This window comes from Salvelinus namaycush, unplaced genomic scaffold, assembly GCF_016432855.1.
Source record: "Salvelinus namaycush isolate Seneca unplaced genomic scaffold, SaNama_1.0 Scaffold1934, whole genome shotgun sequence".
NCBI classification, from domain to species: Eukaryota; Metazoa; Chordata; class Actinopteri; order Salmoniformes; family Salmonidae; genus Salvelinus; species Salvelinus namaycush.
Window position 1 is genome coordinate 14215 of NW_024058713.1, and position 12141 is coordinate 26355.

Genomic DNA, 12141 nt, shown 5'->3' on the forward strand with positions numbered 1-12141 from the left:
AACTTTGCCGTTGATGTATAAACACTTTAGTTGTCTAACACAGGATTGGTTAACTCTTTGAGGTTCCTAGCGTCTCCACCGAGCTAGGTAAATCTGCTTTTAGTTTAAAGCACCGTATTGCTGGAACAAATGTCAAAATACGCTTCATCATGATGTTCTGATGGCGTTCGGGCGGTTTAGAGTATTGTTCGGGGACTTATTTGTGGAGGAATGTAACTGTTTGTCTGCGTGATTTGTGATGTTTTATTTGTGCTTCCCATGACTGTGTTTTTGTATTTATATATATAAATATATATATATATACACACACACAGTACCAGTCAAAAGTTTGGACAGACCTACTCATTCCAGGGATTACATACATATTATGGATTAGAGGGAGCATGGTCGAGATGCGTGTGTCTGCCGCCAACGTGTCCATCCCCGTCTGAAGCTGGTTCATCCAGCTGGACCCCTGCTGTCTCTGGCTCCACACCTCCCGGGCCATCTAGAGGTAAACTGTTCATATTTACTCTTGAGGGCTATATAAATAGATTTGATTTGATAGAGGACTGAGGGTCTTCCAAATAATGAAAGTGTGTAAATAGTTACCCATGTTATTTTGTAAATGTATATATTTTTTTTCTTCATATTTTTTTTTCAATATTTTTTCCCCCATTTTTTCTCCCCCATTTTTTCCCCTCCATTTTTTTGGGGGGTGTATTAGAATACCATTTTGGTATTTTGTATATAGTTATTTGTTTCAAAATGTATACATACCTTCACCAATTTGGCCACTTGGGTACATTTGGGCTACTTGTGTGGGACAGCTGGGTGACTTCATTATAAATGTCATGTAGCACACTCATTCTGAAACTTTGCACAAGTACTGTTGCCCTCTTATGTTTTTCACTGAAATTGTCCCCATATTCATATCTGAATGTTTGTTTTATCTTGTTCATTTTAAAGATGATACAACAATTAAAAATAAAAAACGTATGTTTTTTTCATTGTATTATCTAATCCAGATCTATTGTGTTATATTCTCCTACATTCAATTCACATTTACACAAACTTCAGTGTTTTCTTTCAAATGGTACCAAGAATATGCATATCCTTGCTCCTGGGCCTGAGCTAGAGGCAGTTAGATTTGGGTATGTCTTCAGGCAGAAATTGAAAGAAGGAGGGGGGTAGTTATAAGAGTTAAACAAATTCTTCAAAGTAGCCACCCTTTGCCTTGATGACAGCGTTGCACACTCTTGGCATTCTCTCAACCAGCTTCCCCTGGAATGCTTTTCCGACAGTCTTGAAGCATTTCCCCACATATGCTGAGCACATGTTGGCTGCTTTTCCTTCACTCTGCGGTCCGACTCATCCCAAACCATCTCAATTGGGTTGTGGTCGGGGGATTGTGGAGGCCAGGTCATCTGATGCACTCTCTTTCTTGGTCAAATAGCCCTTTCACAGCCTGGAGGTGTGTTGGGTCATTGTCCTGTTGAAAAACAATTGATAGTCCCACTAAACGCAAACCAACCAACTAAACAAACCAACTAACTTTAAGCACCAGCTGTCAGAGCAGCTCACAGATCACTGCACCTGCACATAGCCCATCTGTAAATAGCCCATCCAACTACCTCATCCCCATACTGTTAGTTATTTATTTTGCTCCTTTGCACCCCAGTATCTCTACTTGCACATTCATCTTCTGCACATCTATCACTCCAGTGTTTAATTGCTATATTGTAATTATTTCGCCACTATAGCCTATTTATTGCCTTACCTCCCTTATCCTACCTCATTTCCACACACTGTATATATACTTTTTCTATTGTATTATTGACTGTATGTTTGTTTATTCCATGTGTAACTCTGTATTGTTGTTTGTGTCGCACTGCTATGCTTTATCTTGGCCAGGTCGCAGTTGTAAATGAGAACTTGTTCTCAACTAGCCTACCTGGTTAAATAAAGGTGAAAATAAAATATTATAATAATTGTAAAAAGCCCAAACCAGATGGGATGTCGTAGCGTTGCAGAATGCCATGCTGGTTAAGAGGGCCTTGAATTCTAAATAAATCAGTGACAGTACCACCAGCAAAACACCCCCACACCATCACACCTCCTCCTCCATGCTTCACGGTGGGAACCACACATGCGTCAGATCATCCATTTACCTACTCTGCGTCTCACAAAGACAGCGGTTGGAACCAAAAATCTAACATTTGGACTCATCAGACCAAAGGACAGATTTCCACCGGTCTAATGTCTATTGCTCATGTTTCTTGGCCCAAGCAAGTCTTCTTCTTACTGGTGTCCTTTAGTGGTAGTGGTTTCTTTGCAGCAAATTCCATCATGAAGGCCTGATTCACGCAGTCTCCTCTGAACAGTTGATGTTGAGATGTGTCTGTTACTTGAACTCTGTGAAGCATTTATTTGGGCTGCAATCTGAGGCTGGTAACTCTAATGAACGTATCCTCTGCAGCAGAGGTAACTCTGGGTTTTCCTTTCCTGTGGCGGTCCTCATGAGAGACAGTTTCATCAGAGCCCTTGATGGTTTTTGTGACTGCACTTGAAGAAACTTTCAAAGTTCTTGAAATTTTCCAGATTGACTGACCTTCATGTCTTAAAGCAATGATGTACTGTCATTTCTCTTTGCTTATTTGAGCTGTTCTTGACATAATATGGACTTGGTCTTTTACCAAATAGGGCTATCTTCTGTATACCACCACTACCTTGTCACAACACAATTGATTGGCTCAAACGCATTAAAAAGGAAAGAAATTTCACAAATTAACTTTTAACAAGGCACACCTGTTAATTGAAATGCAATCCAGGTGACCACCTCATAAAGCTGGTTGAGAGAATGCCAAGAGTGTGCAAAGCTGTCATCAAGGCAAATGGTGGCTACTTTGAAGAATCTCATTTATAAAATATATTTGATTTGTTTAACACTTCTCTGGTGTTATTTCATAGTTTTTGACTTTTTTTTGTAGAAAATAGTTTTAAAAAATAGTCAAAATAAAGAAAACCCCTTGAATGAGTAGGTGTCTAAACTTTTGACCGGTACTGTATATATTTAAAAAATATATATATATATGGGGGATTGGAAATGATGCAGACAATTACAATGACGGAAGCCACAATCTATCTGCAACATTAAATCTCATCTACCCTCTAAAAAAATAACAATAACATTTGGCATCTTCCATAAATTTTAGAGCGGCAGGTAGCCTAGTGGTTAGAGCATTGGGCTAGTAATTAAAAGGTTGATGGATCGAATCCTCGAGCAAAATCTGTCAATTCTGCCCTGAACAAGGTGGTTAACCCATTGTTCCCAGGTTGGCTGTCATTGTAAAATAGCAATTTGTTCTTAACTGACTTGCCTAGTTAAACAAAGGTTAAATAAAAAAATGAAAAAATAATTTTGTTGTGTCCACGAATCTGCCATAGAAGTAAAAAGAGTAAGATGAAGCGTCGTTTCTGCTGTCAGAATTAATGCCATAACCAACTGTTACCAACAGCTTTTGGTTTGTCTTAAATATCGCTATCTGCGCTGCCTGAAATTAGCACTTTGGATTATATTTTTAAGGACACATGTTTCCTCAAATATTTCCACCCGCCAATCTGAGCGCAAGCGAGCTGATATAACAATACGTAAACTGCCGAACCTGGTGTTAGGGCTGGAAAAGGCCAGTGCGCCGTTTTTTTTAAATGACGAAATTGTAAATTAAGGTGCGGTTGCGTTTGACACTAGCGCCGACTTAACGCCAGCTGAAAAAACGAACCCTCTGTACCTTAGGGCTAGTGTAATCATGATTGGACTTTTAACCAGCTTCTAACCAGCTTTTAACCAGCTTTTAACCCGCTTCTAACCCGCTTCTAACCAGTTAATAACTAGCTTTTAACCAGCTTCTAACCAGCTTTTAACCAGCTTTTAACCAGCTTCTAACCAGCTTCTAACCAGCTTTTAACCAGCTTCTAACCAGCTTCTAACCAGCTTTTAACCAGCTTCTAACCCGCTTTTAACCAGCTTCTAACCAGCTTCTAACCAGCTTTTAACCAGCTTTTAACCAGCTTCTAACTAGCTTCTAACCAGCTTCTAACCAGCTTCTAACCAGCTTTTAACCAGCTTTTAACCAGCTTCTAACCAGCTTTTAACCAGCTTTTAACCAGCTTCTAACCCGCTTTTAACCAGCTCTGAAGGACTGTTTCATATTCTGCCTTTTAAAAGTTGGTACAGATTTCCACGTTCTTCCTCATGACCTCTTAAGGCCTCATCCTGTCTTAGATTAGATTTTGGTATTTTATTAGGATCCCCATTAGCTGTTGCAAAAGCAGCAGCTACTCTTCGTGGGGGTCCACACAAAACATTAAACATAATACAGAATTACATAATACAGAACATCATTAGACAAGAACAGCTCAAGGACAGAACTACATACATTTTTAAAAGGAACACGTAGCCTCCATATCAATACAGACACAAACTATCCAGGTCCAACAGCCTCCATATCAATACAGACACAAACTATCCAGGTCCAACAGCCTCCATATCAATACACACACAAACTATCCAGGTCCAACAGCCTCCATATCAATACACACACAAACTATCCAGGTCCAATAGCCTCCATATCAATACAGACACAAACTATCCAGGTCCAACAGCCTCCATATCAATACACACACAAACTATCCAGGTCCAATAGCCTCCATATCAATACACACACAAACTATCCAGGTCCAACAGCCTCCATATCAATACACACACAAACTATCCAGGTCCAACAGCCTCCATATCAATACACACACAAACTATCCAGGTCCAATAGCCTCCATATCAATACACACACAAACTATCCAGGTCCAATAGCCTCCATATCAATACACACACAAACTATCCAGGTCCAACAGCCTCCATATCAATACACACACAAACTATCTGGGTCCAATAGCCTCCATATCAATACAGACACACAGACTATCTGGGTCCAATAGCCTCCATATCAATACAGACACACAGACTATCTGGGTCCAATAGCCTCCATATCAATACAGACACACAGACTATCTGGGTCCAATAGCCTCCATATCAATACAGACACAAACTATCCAGGTCCAACAGCCTCCATATCAATACACACACAAACTATCCAGGTCCAACAGCCTCCATATCAATACACACACAAACTATCCAGGTCCAATAGCCTCCATATCAATACACACACAAACTATCCAGGTCCAACAGCCTCCATATCAATACACACACAAACTATCCAGGTCCAACAGTCTCCATATCAATACACACACAAACTATCCAGGTCCAACAGCCTCCATATCAATACACACACAAACTATCCAGGTCCAATAGCCTCCATATCAATACAGACACAAACTATCCAGGTCCAATAGCCTCCATATCAATACACACACAAACTATCCAGGTCCAATAGCCTCCATATCAATACACACACAAACTATCCAGGTCCAACAGCCTCCATATCAATACACACACAAACTATCCAGGTCCAACAGTCTCCATATCAATACACACACAAACTATCCAGGTCCAACAGCCTCCATATCAATACAGACACAAACTATCCAGGTCCAACAGCCTCCATATCAATACACACACAAACTATCCAGGTCCAACAGCCTCCATATCAATACACACACAAACTATCCAGGTCCAATAGCCTCCATATCAATACAGACACAAACTATCCAGGTCCAACAGCCTCCATATCAATACACACACAAACTATCCAGGTCCAACAGCCTCCATATCAATACACACACAAACTATCCAGGTCCAATAGCCTCCATATCAATACAGACACAAACTATCCAGGTCCAACAGCCTCCATATCAATACAGACACAAACTATCCAGGTCCAATAGCCTCCATATCAATACAGACACAAACTATCCAGGTCCAACAGCCTCCATATCAATACAGACACAAACTATCCAGGTCCAACAGCCTCCATATCAATACAGACACAAACTATCCAGGTCCAACAGCCTCCATATCAATACACACACAAACTATCCAGGTCCAACAGCCTCCATATCAATACACACACAAACTATCCAGGTCCAATAGCCTCCATATCAATACAGACACAAACTATCCAGGTCCAACAGCCTCCATATCAATACAGACACAAACTATCCAGGTCCAATAGCCTCCATATCAATACAGACACAAACTATCCAGGTCCAATAGCCTCCATATCAATACAGACACAAACTATCCAGGTCCAACAGCCTCCATATCAATACAGACACAAACTATCCAGGTCCAATAGCCTCCATATCAATACAGACACAAACTATCCAGGTCCAACAGCCTCCATATCAATACAGACACAAACTATCCAGGTCCAATAGCCTCCATATCAATACAGACACAAACTATCCAGGTCCAATAGCCTCCATATCAATACAGACACAAACTATCCAGGTCCAACAGCCTCCATATCAATACAGACACAAACTATCCAGGTCCAACAGCCTCCATATCAATACAGACACAAACTATCCAGGTCCAATAGAGGAGAGGCGTTGTGCCGTGCCGTGTTGCTTTATCTGTTTATTGAAACCAGGTTTGCTGTTTATCTGAGCAATATGAGATGGAACGGAGTTCCATGCAATAAGGGCTCTATATAACACTGTGTATTGAAACCAGGTTTGCTGTTTATCTGAGCAATATGAGATGGAACGGAGTTCCATGCAATAATGGCTCTATATAACACTGTGTATTGAAACCAGGTTTGCTGTTTATTTGAACAATATGAGATGGAAGGAAGTTCCATGCAATAATGGCTCTATGTAATACTGTACGTTTTGTTGAATTTGTTCTGGATTTGGGGACTGTGAAAAGACCCCTGGTGGCATGTCTGGTGGGGTAAGTGTGTGTGTCAGAGCTGTGTGTAAGTTGACTATGCAAACAATTTGGGATTTTCAACACGTTAATGTTTCTTATGAAAAGAAGAAGTGATGCAGTCAGTCTCTCCTCAACTCTTAGCCAAGAGAGACTGGCATGCATAGTATTCATATCAGCCCTCTGATTACAATTAAGAGCAAAATGTGCCTCTCTGTTCTGGGCCAGCTGCAGCTTAACTAGGTCTTTCCTTGCAGCACTGGACCACACGACTGGACAATAATCAAGATTAGACAAAACTAGAGCCTGCAGAACTTGCTTTTTGGAGTGTGGTGTCAAAAAAGCAGAGCATCTCTTTATGATGGACACACCTCTCCCCATCTTTACAACCATTGAATCTATATGTTTTGCTTCTACACCTGCATTGCTTGCTGTTTGGGGTTTTAGGCTGGGTTTCTGTACAGCACTTTGATATATCAGCTGATGTAAGAAGGGCTATATAAATACATTTGATTTAATTTTGATTTAACCATGACAGTTTACAATCTAAGGTAACACCAAGTAATTTAGTCTCCTCAACTTGTTCAACAGCCACACCATTCATTACCAGATTCAGCTGAGGTCTAGCACTTAAGGAATGATTTGTACCAAATACAATGCTCTTAGTTTTAGAGATGTTCTGAACCAGTTTATTACTGGCCACCCATTCCAAAACAGACTGCAACTCTTTGTTAATGGTTTCAGTGACTTCATTAGCTGTGGTTGCTGATGGGTGTATGGTTGAACCACCAGCATACATGGACACACATGCTTTGTTTAATGCCAGTGGCAGGTCATTGGTGAAAATAGAAAAGAGTAGAGGGCCTAGAGAGCTGCCCTGCGGTACACCACACTTTACATGTTTGACATTAGAGACGCTTCCATCAAAGAAAACCCTTTAAGTTCTATTAGATAGATAGCTCTGAATCCACGATATGGCAGAGGTTGAAAAGCCATAACACATACGTTTTTTCAACAACAGGTTATGGTCAATAATATCAAAGGCTGCACTGAAATCTAACAGTACAGCTCCCACTATCTTCTTATTATCAATTTATTTCAACCAATCATCAGTCATTTGTGTCAGTGCAGTACATGTTGAGTGCCCTTCTCTATAAGCATGCTGAAAGTCTGTTAATTTGTTTACAGAGAAATAGCATTGTATTTGGTCAAACACAGTTTTTTGCAACAGTTTGCTAAGAGCTGGCAGCAAGCTGATAGGTCTGCTGTTAGAACCAGTAAAGGCCGCTTTACCACTCTTGGGTAGTGGAATGACTTTGGCTTCCCTCCAGGCCTGAAGACAAATACTTTCCTCTAGGTTCAGATTAAAGATATGACAGATAGGAGTGGCTATAGAGTCAGCTACCATCCTCAGTAGCTTTCCATCTAAGTTGTCAATGCCAGGAGGTTTGTCATTACTGATTGTTAACAATCATTTTCCCACCTCTCCCACACAAACTTTACAAAATTCAAACTTGCACTGCTTTTCTTTCATTATTTGTTTTTTTATGCATGCAAATAATTGCTCATTGTTTGTCATGGGCATTTCCTGCCTAAGTTTGCCCACTTTCCTGCCTAAGTTTGCCCATTAAATAATCATTAAAATAATTGGCAACGTCAAATGGTTTTGTGATGAATAAGCCATCTGATTCGATGAAAGATGGAGTTGAATGTGTCTTTCTGCCCATAATTTCATTTAAAGTACTCCAAAGTTTATTTCTATCATTCTTTATATCATTGATTTTGGCTTCATAATAACGTTTCTTCTTATTTTTGTTGAGTTTAGTCACAAAATTTCTAAATGTGCAGTTAGTCAGCCAGTCAGATGTGCAGCCAGACTTATTAGCCACTCCTTTTGCCCATTCTCTTTCAACCATACAGTTTTTCAATTCCTCGTCAATCCATGGAGCCTTAACAGTTCTAACAGTCAGTTTCTTAACAGGTGCATGTTTATCAATCATTGGAAGAAGCAATTTCATCATCCCCCAACCCAGCACATTTAGAACTGTCCCCCACCCCAGTACATTTAGAACCGTCCCCCCACCCCAGTACATTTAGAACTGTCCCCCCACCCCAGTACATTTAGAACTGTCCCCCACCCCAGTACATTTAGAACCGTCCCCCCACCCCAGTACATTTAGAACTGTCCCCCCACCCCAGTACATTTAGAACTGTCCCCCCACCCCAGTACATTTAGAACTGTCCCCCCACCCCAATACATTTAGAACTGTCCCCCCACCCCAATACATTTAGAACTGTCCCCCCACCCCAGTACATTTAGAACTGTCCCCTCACCCCAGTACATTTAGAACTGTCCCCCCACCCCAGTACATTTAGAACTGTCCCCCCACCCCAGTACATTTAGAACTGTCCCCCACCCCAGTACATTTAGAACTGTCCCCCACCCCAGTACATTTAGAACTGTCCCCCACCCCAGTACATTTAGAACTGTCCCCCCACCCCAGTACATTTAGAACTGTCCCCCCACCCCAGTACATTTAGAACTGTCCCCCCACCCCAGTACATTTAGAACTGTCCCCCCACCCCAATACATTTAGAACTGTCCCCCCACCCCAATACATTTAGAACTGTCCCCCCACCCCAGTACATTTAGAACTGTCCCCCCACCCCAGTACATTTAGAACTGTCCCCCCACCCCAGTACATTTAGAACTGTCCCCCCACCCCAATACATTTAGAACTGTCCCCCCACCCCAATACATTTAGAACTGTCCCCTCACCCCAGTACATTTAGAACTGTCCCCCCACCCCAGTACATTTAGAACTGTCCCCCCACCCCAGTACATTTAGAACTGTCCCCCCACCCCAGTACATTTAGAACTGTCCCCCCACCCCAGTACATTTAGAACTGTCCCCCCACCCCAGTACATTTAGAACTGTCCCCCCACCCCAGTACATTTAGAACTGTCCCCCCACCCCAGTACATTTAGAACTGTCCCCCACCCCAGTACATTTAGAACTGTCCCCCCACCCCAGTACATTTAGAACTGTCCCCCCACCCCAGTACATTTAGAACTGTCCCCCACCCCAGTACATTTAGAACTGTCCCCCCACCCCAGTACATTTAGAACTGTCCCCCCACCCCAATACATTTAGAACTGTCCCCCCACCCCAGTACATTTAGAACTGTCCCCCCCCACCCCAGTACATTTAGAACTGTCCCCCCACCCCAATACATTTAGAACTGTCCCCCCACCCCAGTACATTTAGAACTGTCCCCCCACCCCAATACATTTAGAACTGTCCCCCACCCCAGTACATTTAGAACTGTCCCCCACCCCAGTACATTTAGAACTGTCCCCCCACCCCAGTACATTTAGAACTGTCCCCCCACCCCAATACATTTAGAACTGTCCCCCCACCCCAATACATTTAGAACTGTCCCCCACCCCAGTACATTTAGAACTGTCCCCCACCCCAATACATTTAGAACTGTCCCCCCACCCCAATACATTTAGAACTGTCCCCTCACCCCAGTACATTTAGAACTGTCCCCCACCCCAGTACATTTAGAACTGTCCCCCCACCCCAGTACATTTAGAACTGTCCCCCCACCCCAATACATTTAGAACTGTCCCCCCACCCCAGTACATTTAGAACTGTCCCCCCACCCCAATACATTTAGAACTGTCCCCCCACCCCAATACATTTAGAACTGTCCCCTCACCCCAGTACATTTAGAACTGTCCCCTCACCCCAGTACATTTAGAACTGTCCCCCACCCCAGTACATTTAGAACTGTCCCCCCACCCCAGTACATTTAGAACTGTCCCCCCACCCCAGTACATTTAGAACTGTCCCCCCCACCCCAGTACATTTAGAACTGTCCCCCCACCCCAATACATTTAGAACTGTCCCCCCACCCCAGTACATTTAGAACTGTCCCCCACCCCAGTACATTTAGAACTGTCCCCCCACCCCAGTACATTTAGAACTGTCCCCCCACCCCAGTACATTTAGAACTGTCCCCCACCCCAGTACATATAGAACTGTCCCCCCACCCCAATACATTTAGAACTGTCCCCCCCCCCAGTACATTTAGAACTGTCCCCCCACCCCAGTACATTTAGAACTGTCCCCCACCCCAGTACATTTAGAACTGTCCCCCCACCCCAGTACATTTAGAACTGTCCCCCCACCCCAGTACATTTAGAACTGTCCCCCCACCCCAGTACATTTAGAACTGTCCCCCCACCCCAGTACATTTAGAACTGTCCCCCACCCCAGTACATTTAGAACTGTCCCCCCACCCCAGTACATTTAGAACTGTCCCCCACCCCAGTACATTTAGAACTGTCCCCCCACCCCAGTACATTTAGAACTGTCCCCCCACCCCAGTACATTTAGAACTGTCCCCCCACCCCAGTACATTTAGAACTGTCCCCCACCCCAGTACATTTAGAACTGTCCCCCCACCCCAGTACATTTAGAACCGTCCCCCCACCCCAATACATTTAGAACTGTCCCCCACCCCAGTACATTTAGAACTGTCCCCCCACCCCAATACATTTAGAACTGTCCCCCCACCCCAGTACATTTAGAACCGTCCCCCCACCCCAGTACATTTAGAACTGTCCCCCCACCCCAGTACATTTAGAACTGTCCCCCCACCCCAGTACATTTAGAACTGTCCCCCACCCCAGTACATTTAGAACTGTCCCCCCACCCCAGTACATTTAGAACTGTCCCCCCACCCCAGTACATTTAGAACTGTCCCCCCACCCCAATACATTTAGAACTGTCCCCCCACCCCAGTACATTTAGAACTGTCCCCCCACCCCAGTACATTTAGAACTGTCCCCCCACCCCAGTACATTTAGAACTGTCCCCCCACCCCAGTACATTTAGAACTGTCCCCTCACCCCAGTACATTTAGAACTGTCCCCCCACCCCAGTACATTTAGAACTGTCCCCCCACCCCAGTACATTTAGAACTGTCCCCCCACCCCAGTACATTTAGAACTGTCCCCCCACCCCAGTACATTTAGAACTGTCCCCCCACCCCAGTACATTTAGAACTGTCCCCCACCCCAGTACATTTAGAACTGTCCCCCCACCCCAATACATTTAGAACTGTCCCCCCACCCCAGTACATTTAGAACTGCCCCCCACCCCAGTACATTTAGAACTGTCCCCCCACCCCAGTACATTTAGAACTGTCCCCTCACCCCAGTACATTTAGAACTGTCCCCCCACCCCAGTACATTTAGAACTGTC